The sequence below is a fragment of the Eumetopias jubatus genome, unplaced genomic scaffold (genome assembly GCF_037043125.1).
Source record: "Eumetopias jubatus isolate StellerSeaLion01/CBP00866 unplaced genomic scaffold, mEumJub1_p1.0 scaffold_7, whole genome shotgun sequence".
In the NCBI taxonomy this organism is placed as follows: Eukaryota; Metazoa; Chordata; class Mammalia; order Carnivora; family Otariidae; genus Eumetopias; species Eumetopias jubatus.
The window spans coordinates 43,769,364-43,780,517 of record NW_028274813.1 but is presented as its reverse complement, the minus strand read 5'-3'; positions in this window follow the sequence as shown (position 1 = coordinate 43,780,517).

Sequence of the window (11,154 nt, the reverse complement as noted above, 5' to 3'; positions counted from 1 at the left end):
ATAGATGATCAATAAGACTTCATTGGTGATTGAAGCTGCCCTCGAAATGGAGCAGGGGGTGGGGGGGTGCGCCTGGATGAGTCAGTGGGTTAAGCAGCTGCCTTCAGCTCAGGTCAGGGTCCTGGCATGGGAATCCCTGCTCAGCAGGGATTGCTTCTTGCAGGCCAATCTTGCTTCTCCCTCTGCCCTTCCCCCAGCTTGTGTGGGCACCCTCTCTCTTCTCTCTCTGAAATAAATAAAATCATTTAAAAAATGGAGCATGGGAAACATTATGGTAAATATAGATGGCTCTCACAATCAGATCACAATAGAAATCTTATAGAATTTCTAATCAAGAATATAGGAAATGTTTTGATAAAGCTGACTTTTATATAATGGTTTATAATGACATGTAATTCTGTTACAATTCTGCCTACAAAAAATGTTTAGCACAGTTCCTGCCTGGTCGCTGAGATATTAGCCTCTTGGTTTTGTTATTAGACTCTTAGGTACTGAATTGTGTTCTTCCTCAAATTCATATGTCAGAGCTCTAATCCAATATGACTGCTGTCCTTATAAGAAGAGAAGAGAGACACCAGGGATGCATGGGCACAGAGAAAAAGGCCGTGCAAGGACACAGTGAGAAGGCAGCTATCTACACGCTGAGGAGAGAGGCCTCAGGAAACCAAACCTGCTAACACGTCGCTCGTGGGTGTTCAGCCTCCAGAACTGTGAAAAAATAAATTTCAGTTGTTTAAGCCACTTGGTCTGTGCTATTTTGCTGTGACAGCCCTAGCCAACTAATATATAGAATCATGAAGGGTCTCATCATAGGTGGTAGGCAGAATGCTGAGATGGCTCCCCAAATTCCCACCCTCCAGATGCATACACAGTTTCTCCCAGTTATTCAAACTCATCTAGGTGCTACTGTGAAGGGATTTTGCAGATCTAATTAAGGTCCCAGTCAACTTCAAGAAAGGTAGATGATCCTGGGTGAGCCTGACCTAATCAGGTGAGATTTTAAAACGAACTGGGTTTTTCTTCCTCATGTGGGAGATTCACAGCATGAAAAGGATTTACCATGAAGGAGATTCTCCACTCCTGGCTCTGGAGACTGGAGCCATGTTGCAATGAAGGTGGGTGACCTCTGTTTGCTGAGAGTGGCCCACGGTTGACAGCCAACAAGGAAATGGAGACCTCCTCCTATGGCTCTAAGGAACTCAGTTTGGCCAACAACAAAGAAAGGAATCCCTGAAAAGAACTCAACCTGGGCAATACCGTCATTTCAGCCTTGGAAGCCCTGACCAGAGAACCCAGTCATGCTATGCCCAGACTTCTGAACTATACAACTGTGAACTTAAAAACGGTATTGTTTTGAGCCACCAAACTTGTGGTAATCTGTTACTCAGAAACAGAAAATGCAAAAAAGAGAGAGATGGAAAAAGAATACATCATAAATTATAAATAAGAAGTAGGGACCCAGATTTGCAGTGATCTGCAGTGCAAATGGTAAAGCAAATGAATAAAATGTTAACAACAAGCAAATTTGGGTAAGGGGTACATGAGGGATCCTAGTACTACTTTTATTTTTGTAACTTTTTCTAGGTTTGAAATTATTTCCAAATAAAGTTTCAGAATAAAAGAGGCGTGACTGTGTGAATGTTTTCAGTTGTTTTGTTGAGAGTTAATTTGTCCAAAATCTTAAATAGTTGTATTTCTGAGAATCAAAGATTGATATGGTTTGATTGAATAATAATTAAATGCTAGCAATCACTGAACTCTTATTATGTGCCAAGCACTGTTCTAGGTGTTTCAGACGTGAACTCATTTAAACATCACAACAGCCCTGTGAGGTAAGTACTCTTTTATCCCCATTTTACAGTAGAGGATACTGAGGCACAGAGAAGTTAGGAAACTTGTCCCAGGTAACACTGCCCCTATTCAGAGTATTTGACTCTTGAGTCACACGCTATGTATTGTCCCCCATCAAAGTCTACATATGTCATTTCAAATTAGTAGTTTGTTTTCACTTGAACTGTGTTTGTTAATCTGTTTTGATTCTGATTTTTTTCTTCAGATTTTGTAATATTTTGTACTTTGGCAGAAAAAGAAAAAGGAAAACAAAATAACCTTATCCAAAAATTTTAATCTCTTCTTTCCTAATTACCGTTGTGAAGATTAACTGGATTAAATGGGAGTATGAGTAAACTTTTAGCAAGCATTTTGCAAGTATAAAGTATTGTTTTTAATGTCGTTAAGAGAGTAATGTCAAGACTTAGATTGACCACGCCAGTAGTTATGAAGAGTGTTTAAGAGAGGTCAACTCTTTGGAAAATAAGACTTTAACTCTTACTTTAATAGGCCCTGTCCTTCATCATGGAAAATATTAAAGGGGCACCTGGGTGGCTCAGTTGGTTAAGTAAATGCCTTCAGCTCAGATCATGATCCCAGGGTTCTGGGATTGAGCCCCACATTGGGCTCCCTGCTCGGCGGGAAGCCTGCTTTTCCGTCTCCCTCTGCTGCTTCCCCTGCTTGTGCTCTCTCTCTCTATCTCTCTCCCTGTCAAAAAAATAAATAAAATATAAAAAAAAATTAAAATAAAATCCATATCCCACATTAAATGTAATTTATGAATCACTGAGAGTTGAATTGCTTGTAACCAGTTGATACGTCCCGTTTTGTAGATATTTAATCAAATTTACTAATTCAGTTTTGGAATTTTTTTTTAAAGATTTTATTTATTTGACAGAGAGCGAAAGAGCACAAGCAGGGGGAGCAGCAGAGGGAGAGTAGTACTAGGTAGGATCCCTCCCTGCTCTGCAGGGAGCCTGATGTGGGACTTAATCCCAGGACCCTGAGATCATGACCCGAGCCAGAGGCAGATGCTTAACTACTGAGCCACCCAGGCGCCCTCGGTTTTGAAATTTAAAAACATTTTGGAGCCAACAAATTTTTCTCCGCTCTCAAACAAATCAAGAGCCCTGGGCCTCAGCCTCTAAAATGCAGTCGCCTGGGTGGGACCAGATAGTCTCCGGCAGGAAAAAGATGGAACTTCAGGGTGGAAGGAATATTGGGAAACGTGTTTCACTAGGGGACGCTCTTTTCTCTCCATAAATATCTTCTGGTTTGGGGTGCAAACAGCTTTCAGAGTCAGATGACAAAGGGGTCCACACATTCCCCTAAATGTTGAAATAAAAAGTGGATATTTCTCTGTGGCAGAAGACCAGGGGGTACTTCCAAAAGATAAGATTAGTCACTGTACCAATCAACACAGATACATTTGTCCATATTTATACAAAGAGATTCAATTTACAGTGGCTAAACAAACCTAAAGGGCTTGTAGAGTGATCCACACTCCTACCACCTTGATGGGTGTTATACATGAGGGGCAATTTCGCTGCCTAGGAAAATCTGAGAAGCAAGCATTTTCATAAATGTGATTAGGTTTCTTGAGGCCATGTTAGGAGAAAACATTTTTAATCTGTGGCCATTTTGCTAGATGCAGCCTTCTTTTTGTCTTAGGAGCCGTGGACATTGGTTGCAATTAATCTCTATATTGAGCTGCAAGCTTCCTGACAGGGATTTTTATACACAAGAATATGAAGGTGGATTGGAGCAGGGCTTGAAGGTCTTTTCTAGATCAAAACTTAATGAATTTTTGTCCTTTCAGTAATCATTTGAAATAAAAATATCCCACAATAAGTCATCCTTTCCCTTCTCCCTGGAGATGGAGCCTAAACGTCAGCATCTGTGTGATGGCTCAATCAAGAAGGTGCTGAAGCCTTGTCACAAGTGACCTTCTTAGTCACCGTGGCCGTGGCTCACCAGTCTCTGTCCCCTGAAACTCTTGAATGGCAATGTCACCATGCTTCTTCCCCAGGGAGGCTACTGCAGTCCCTCTCAGGTGGTGCCGTACACTGAATGTAAAGAAGACTCACTGTATCTTCATTTTCCCAGGAAAATGGCTCAATCTCATGTAAAATTAAAGCCAAGAATTAAAATTTCACAAGCTCCTCTTTCTCTCTTGGACTAATCCCAAGTATGTTCTTTCTGTATGGACATCTACCATCAGAGGGTTTCTACAAGAAAGAACACATGATCTTTAAAGCCCAGTATACATAGGAAGTGTTATTTGTGGGCACAGCTTTGGCAGCTGTTATGTGAAAATGGAATGGAGTCTGTCAGCCCTGATTCTGGGCAGAAGAGAGGTGCTCAACCATTTCTCAACCTGGATGCATGCAGGGCAGTCTGGTCCCAGACGAGAGCTCCCTGCCCCCAGTCGTGCCCAGCAGCTTAGGTTTTGTAGCATCTGCTCAGGAAAGTACATATAAGGACTTCAGCTTCCTCTTCTCACTGAACTGAACTTTGTACATGCCTCGCGAAAATACGTATCTTCGTACATGCCCGCACTTGCATTCTGTATAATTAGAGTCAAGTTGGGAATGACTCTTCGGTGCTGTCTTCTCCACCCCAAGAATTAACAGTTAAAATCTTAATTCTGATAGACATTCTCGGGAAACTTGAAACACGTTGACATTTATTATGTAAAATCAAGGACAGTTCCGAGGTTGCAGCTGTTTGCCCATCTGTGAATGGTCGGCCTCAATGTTTCTAACCTGGGAAATGCAAGAAGACTGTTATTTTCACTCAGTACTTCGATATTGAGTGAGCCTCCTTTTTGCAGTTGTGGAGAGAGAAAAATCTGCCTTTCCTGTTGTGCAGATGCATATTAGGAGGCAGAGGAATACAGTGTATGAAGAGCCTGAATTTGAGAGTTAGAAGTCAGTTCGAATCTTTGCGTAATCACACACAAGCCTTGTGACCTTAGGCAGGTTACTTGATATCGGTAAGCCTTAACTTTCTCCCTTGTGAAATGGAGCTGACCCTGGAGTCGTGGATTACATGAGATGATCAGTAGAGCACTGAGTATAGTACCCGGTCGATGGTGGTGGGGTTGCTAGAACATTATCTGCAGCCAGGTAGGAGTGCCTTTTAGCACTCATTCCTAATAGTGAAAATCTTCTGGAAACCTTCAGAGTATTCTAAAACAAAAGACAGAACGCTCCATCAAGACCCTTAAGAAGCCAACTTTACAGAGTAGCCCATGGGATTATGTGGGGACATCATGCTGTGGGTAGAGAAGAACGGGCAGTACCACTAAAAGCTTCCGCAGCTCCTGAGAGGCCCTTGAGAGAAGCAACCTTTGGGAGTGGGCTGGAGGCTGAGGTGAGTCAGCACACCCACCCAGTTCCTGAGAGAAGACTCCCTAGGGCCCTTGAGTCACTCTTCCCATAAACCAGGAGCCAGCCCCTCCCCCACCCATTTTTTCTTTCTATTTCAGAGTCAAGTTAATGCTAAGAGGTATAATGGGAATAATAAAATATAATTACCATGATGACAAATCTGCAAACGATGTTCCTTATGAAAATGAATTTTCCTTTGGATATGCCGTACTTATTCAGAAGGACCACTGAGTGGCATATCTCCAGGTGGTGCTTCTTGTAAGTCAGAGGTAGTAACTGTTGGCAGAAATGTCTTAGGAGTGATGGAGAAGAGACTCTTCACCTTTGCGGAAGATAACACTGTTGATAGGGGATTGAGCAGGGGACTCACTCCCTTCAGAACATTTCCGGGCGTGTCTCTGCGTTGACTATTTTATTTCTCTTTTATTTTTAAAGATGTATGTATTTATTTGAGAGAGCTAGAGAGAGAGAACGTGAGTGGGAGGAGGAGCAGAGGGAGAGAGAGAACCTCAAGCAGTCTCCCCACTGAGTTTGCAGAGCCAGCTCGGGGCTCCCTCCCAGGACCCTGAGATCATGACCTGAGCAGAAATCAAGAGTTGGGCGCTCAACCAACTGAGGCAGCCAGGTGGCCCGACTATTTCATTTCAAGACAACTTATCTGTCATTCCCCCGCTGCCAGCATGTTCACTCATCCATTACTGTGTGCGAGATACTCCTTAGATCCCATCAAGAATACAGAAATTCTGGTCTTTAAGCAACTTACAACATGGCAGAGAGGCTGACCGCAAGAACAATAATAAAGATAGTGATAATAACTGCACTTACCGATGACTTACTCTGTCCAGTCACTCTTTAAGCTCCTTAAAACCTCTTTTTTTTTTTTTTTTTTTTTTTAATCGAAACAAGGCTGGGGCGCCTGGGTGGCTCAGATGGTTAAGCGTCTGCCTTTGGCTCAGGTCATGATCCCAGGGTCCTGGGATCAAGCCCCGCATCAGGGAGCCTGCTTCTCCCTCTGCCTCTCTCTCTCTCTGTCTCTTATGAATAACTAAATAAAATCTTAAAAAAAAAAAAACAAGGCTGTGAGTAGATGTAATTATCATTTCAGTTTCAAAGATGAGAGGGCTGAGGCCTGGGGAGTTAGGCAACTCACTCAAAGATAAGCCGTGCCCGCAAACACACAGTAACACCAAGCAGAATTCCACTCGGTGTCCTGGCAGTTTATGGGGGAGAGATGGCTTCCTGTGGAAAGGCATCAGGGCATACTGCACAGAGGAGGCAGGGAGAGAGCAAAGTGTTGAAGGGTCTAGGGGGCTGACTTGTGGCCCCTCCAAAAGACACGTCCTCCCCAAACCCTTGAATGTGACCTTATTTGGAAAAGGATTATTGCAGATATAATTAAGGAGCTGGAAATGAGATCATCCCAGATTTAGGGTGGACCCTAAATCCGATGATAGGTGTCCTTATAAAAAAGAAAGACAGAGGGAGATGTGAGAGGCACAGTCGCCTAAAGAGGAGGCTCTGTGAAGACGGAGGCAGAGACTGACAGCCCGGGAACCGCCAAGGATGTGGGCAGCCATCAAAAGCCAGGAGCGAGGCCCGGAACAGACTCTCCCTCAGAGCCTCCTGGAAGAACCAACCCTGCCAACACCCTCATTTGGGACTTGTGGCTTCCAGAACTGTGAAAATAAATTTCTCTTGTTTTAAGCCATCCCGTCTGTGGTAATTTGTTCTGGTAGCCCCAGGAATTGAGTACAAAGGGTCTGCGAAAATAGCCCAGAAACGCTGGCTGGAGCAAAGACCCTGAAAAGGAAAAACATGGAGGTTTGAGTGTGTCTATTTCGGGTTGCCTGAAGCATAAGGACCCTGAAAGGGAGCTGGTTTTTTAAGATGAAGGTCATAGGATGGAGGCTTTGAATGTCAGCTTAGGAAATCTAGATTTTACTTGATGAGCAATGAAGAACTCGATGAGCATTGTATACTTAGAAAATCAAGGTGTCCCTGAGCTGGCAGGAGGTAATATGGGGCTGAATTAGGGCAAGGGTTGTGGGAATGAAGAGAAGGGACAGAGGGAAAGTATCTTGCAGGGATCCAACAGACTTACCGATCAATAGATTCTCAGTCTGACTCCTGCTAAGTAGCTTGATTCATACCTTACCTGCCATTGTTTATGCATTTTTGTCTTCTGGGATGCGTGTAACACCCACACTTTAAATGAGCTATCCCAAGTCTTTTGGCTGTCTGTCAAGTTGGATTATTAACTTGTCCTGGCTTCCTGGCAGTCAGGCTGAGCTCTACGTTGAGGACTTTCTTTTTCTGAATCTTGGGAGAACATTTCTTTTGCCTACTCTGGCCCTGTTCCTCCTCCGTGAGCTACACCTTTAGGAACTGTTTCAGTACCCTTAAGTCACCTCTTCTTGGCATCCGTTCTGCCTGAGCTGAGGGCAGGAGGCAGGGTTGTGATGCCACGGTGCTGGCCTTTCTCCAGCATTCTATTACAGATCCTGTCTCAACATTTGATGCTAAGTGTGATATAGAGGCGGAATTGATCAAGCTGTGACATCTGGAACAGATACAAATCTTAGAGCCATGTCAGAAGTTGGACATTGCCAGTGCCCTGGAGACCTTTAATGGGGTCTGAACATTCAAGCCTCATCAGCATCATATTCCTTTCATTAGTTTCCCCAAATCACACTGACTCTCTTCATCTGGCTTTAGAATATGGGGCCAGTGGGAGGGAAAGAAGAGGAACGGCGCTTACCCAGGGCTTACTCATCATGCAAGGTGCTTTGCCTGTGTTACCTCATTTCTTCTTCATATCAGACCATGACGCAGGTGCTATTATCCTTTTTTACCAATGAAGAAATTGAAGCTCAAAGCACTTAGGTCATACAGTGACTGGTGCTGCCAGGAGTCTACCTTCGGGCTTTCCCAGATACCACACTACCCCCTACATAAGAGGTTATTTTTTGTCCATGCCACTAGGATGGTAGGGTTCAGTTTGTGGCATATGTATGGGATTTGCCTGATGAGTGCTGGGCTTTGACTTCAGAACATGCTTTTGTACCATCATGTCTCCCCATGTCTCCCCTGACCTAGCACTTCCAGGACATCAGCTTCAAGAATGTTTGAGAACCTTCTAGGCTGATGAACTTGTGCTGTTTCCCAAAGGAAGAGAAGTGTGGTTTAACATCAGGTTACAGTCTGCAGTTGTCTGGTTTCATCTCTAGGTTTGACTTGTATAGGAAAGAATGGATGAAATGGGTCCTCTTATGTAGCCTTGATCTCTACATTGGTTTGGGGAAAGGACATGGCTTGGACCCAGTGCCACGGGTGGTACTGCCTATAGTACCTGTTCCCACCCTCTAGTTTCCAAACCCAGGAGGATATCCTCAGGACCCCCAAGCCCCCCACCCTAACCACCTTTATTCATGCTGCTTTTGTCCCACCTTTCTCCTGCTCAACCCCAGAAGGTACTTCTCCCTTCTCTCTGCAATTCCAATACCAAACGTTGTTCGTGGCTCAGCGCCAGATCACTGCCTCCAGCAAGCGTCTCCTGGTCTGCTTTCTGTCACTGAGTTCCTGCAGTCAATTTGCTTCTATGGTACTCTTCCCTACCTTTCTTTCTGCTTCTGGGTCTGTGCATTATCTCTTTAATGGATTACAGCCTCTTAGAGTAGGGAGTTCGGTTTTCCTTTTGGCCTTGTGGTGCCTGGCAGAATGCTGGGCATACAAGGGGGGGGGCACATTAATTATTGATTGAGTCTGTAAATTTCAGATACATTTCTAGAACACAGATTACCTTATAAAATCTGCATTGCTTTTCTCACTGTGCATAGAATAAAGTGCAAATTCCTGAGCATGGAATTAACAACAACAACAAAGAGCAAAATATAAAACAAAACAAAACAAAACAAAATAAAATCTCTCCATCTTTAGTTTCCAAACTATACTTCCAAGCTCTGAATAAGCACTAGGTTATTCTTGCTCTTATCATTCCCACAGCTGGGAATATCATTTCCAGATTCTCTGCCCTGGAAATTCTTCCTAGCCTTCAGATGCTGCCTTTTGTGTGGAGCCCTCCTTGATGTCCCAAGACACAGTGAAGACAGTTTTTCTTCTGCATGCCCATACCATGTCAAGTTCATCCAATTTGGCCTGTATTTCATTTAACCTTGTCCTATATTTCTTTGTTTACGTCCCTTCTGGATTGCACACTGCTTGAGGAGTGGGAAGCTGTTGACTCACTTTTGCATCCAGTTAATGCCTAACGTAGGATAAGTAGCCTTTCGTTAATGCTGGCTGTGCTTGGTGTAATTCCTGTCTGATAAGGATCAGCTTCAGCTCTAATGCTTTTCAGCAGCTTGCTTGCCTGCAGAGGAGCTAAAAGGTTAGCTAAAACCTAGCAGGGAATGTACCTGCTCCTTCTTCTTTCATACCCTCCCTAGTGGGAGAGACAGGGTTCTTAGGTCTCAGTCTCTGATGCTTTAGCTGGCCTTCCTTAGCAACCTCCCCCTACTGGGAAGGGGGAGAGACGGAAATCATCCCCAATTCAAGTGCACACATTGCATCAGAGGCAGGCCAGGGCCCCTGTGTCTTATGAGTCAGCAGGCATTAAACCAAGCTCATCTCTCCCCCTTACTTCTAAAGCCCACAAAGCAAACTCGTTATTGCCGCACAGGGGCTAATGAACATTAGGCCAAGGACAGAGCAGCCAGGACTATGGCAGGGCTGCTTTTGCTCAGGGATGGTGTAGTGAGCCATTTTCTTTCACTCTCTCATGACTTATATACTACTCACTGACAGTGAACCAGAGAAACCCACTTAACATCATTAGTCGTGTGAGCCAGATGTCAGCCACTAGATGTTTCTAACTTCCCCAGCTTGCTGAGCTCATCTGGATCTTTATGATTTGGTAAAAATTGTCTCAAATCCCCACCCCTTATGCAGTAAGTAGCCCAGATACTTTGCCAATAGCCCTGAGAATTCTTGCTGGCAGGGTGTCCAGAAGGGACCTGTGTTCCCTCTGCCATACCCTCTGCTTGCTCTGCTTTCTTGGTCTCTGTGTTCTGCCTCCTGCATGCCCTGTTCCTTTTGCAGATAGTATCTGCGTACTGGACTCCTAACAACCCCTCAGTCCCCAGAGTGCCACTCTCCACTGCTGTGTGTGCTGCAGACTTTACTGAGGATTTGGGCAATGGAGTGTGTGTGTGTGCGTGTGTGTGCATGTGTGCGTGCACGTGTGTGTGTGTGCATGTGTGCGTGTGTGTCAGGGTTAGGGGTGCTACATGACAGAATAGAAAGGCAAAGCACTTACAACTGAATATTTAACCATCTCAGTTTTAAAAGTTCCTCAGCCATTCTATCCTCTGGGGAAACTTCTGGGGTCCCTTTCCACCACCCTCCTGCCATGTGGCTGGACCCCTTCCAATGCTCTTCTTGGACCTCTCCCTGCTTCTTCCTGTTTCATTCAGTTACAACTCCAAAAATTACTGTGCATTTCTGAAGCAAAACTGTTTAACTATTTTCCTCTTTCCAGAGGAAACCAGCCAGATTTAGCCTCCAGGGCCATCCTCATAACTAAAAGCTCCATTTAAGATGTTTCTCACAAAGACTGTTCTCTAGTTGAGGAGAAATTCTGTTATCAGCTCTGATAAAAACTTTTTTTCCCTCCCTTCATCGGTAAATAAAATGAAATTATTTATTGATCTAAATATTCTTGTGGACTTGTTTCCGTTTATACCTGGGTGCATTTATATCTTTGTGCTTCCCACACAAAATGAGAAAAAAAAAAAAACAGAAATAAGGTAAATGTAGGTTGTGCCTCACAGGCAAGGGATGGACAACTTATTGTTCTTCCTTCTACAAGACATACTGATAAATGTGGCACCTTTTTTCTGCTGGGCAAGGACATGGCTTTCGAGTCCTCTGTGGA